The following is a 1,381-nucleotide window of genomic DNA, read 5'->3' on the forward strand; positions in this document are numbered from 1 at the left end:
TTCTCCTCTCAGCTACACCATTATGCTGTGGTGTTCCTGGAGGAGTTAATTGTGAGATGATCCCACAATTTCTAAGATGATCGCTGAATTCAAGACTAAGATACTCACCACCCCTATCGGATCTGAGAATCTTGATCTTCTTATTTAGTTGATTCTCTACTTCGTTCTGGAATGTCTTGGACATCTCCAAGGTTTCAGACTTATGTTTAATAAGATAAACATATCCATATCTACTGAAATCATCAGTAAATGTAACAAAGTATTTTTCATCGTGTCTAGTAGCTAATCTGAACGGTCCACACACATCAGTGTGTACAAGATCCAACAAATCTTTGCCCCGCTCCCAGTTTCCTGTGAATGGTGCTTTTGTCATCTTCCCCATTAAACAAGATTCGCATTCATCATATGATGCGTGATCAAATGATTCTGAAATTCCATCCACTTGGAGTTTGGTGATGCGTTTCTTGTTAATGTGGCCAAGTCGACAATGCCATAGATACGTTTTGTCCAAATTTTCTTTGGATGAAATCGAATCAACATTCAAGATTGATAGTTATTCTATGAAAAAAAATCTCGTTTTTTCCCGACAGCTCTTGTTCAATCAAATGACAAGGAGCCTCTTAAAACACCTCTTAGAGCCTCCCAGCATAACATCGTTATAGCCCCACCTGAACACAAAGCATAAATTAAGAGACCCAGAAAGTTTCACTTATTTATTATTTTGAATTCGCCGCTGGTCTATCGAGAGTCTCAAGCTTATGGTGGTTTCATATATTCCATTACAAGGACTAGCCTTGAAATAGAATACCTCATTCTTCAATACAAGAATAGAGCCATTATCAAATTTAAAATCGAAACCATCATTATATAAAGCCCAAAAAGAAATAATGTTTTTCGCCATCTCGGCGGAGTAGCATACATTTTTCAAAAACACAATAAGACCGGAATCAAAAGTGAGCTCATAACTCCCAATCCATTCAACAGCAGCTATCTGCTTGTTTCCCATAATTAGGTCGAGCTCTCCGCGTCTCATCCGCCTACTTCGTTTTAGTCCCTGTAGATTAGTACAAACATGAGTACCACATCCGGTGTCTAACACCCAAGAGTTTGAAGTAGAGGTATTGTAGAGTTCAATCATAAACATACCTGAAGGACCAACACCCTTGGCCTTTAGCTCTTTCAGCTCCTTCTGGTATTTTGGACAGTTGCGCCTCCAGTGTCCTTTCTCCCCGCAGTGGAAGCATGTGGCATCCTCAGGAGTTTTTACTTGAGGAGTCACAGAATTAGCCTTACCCTTTGGCTTGGGTTTGGAGTTGGATGAACCAACCTTCCCTTTACCCTTGCCTTTAGGGGTCTTAGGCTTCTTCTTCTTGACTCCTCC

This window comes from Cynara cardunculus, assembly GCF_001531365.2.
Source record: "Cynara cardunculus var. scolymus isolate 2C chromosome LG 12, CcrdV1, whole genome shotgun sequence".
NCBI classification, from domain to species: domain Eukaryota; kingdom Viridiplantae; phylum Streptophyta; class Magnoliopsida; order Asterales; family Asteraceae; genus Cynara; species Cynara cardunculus.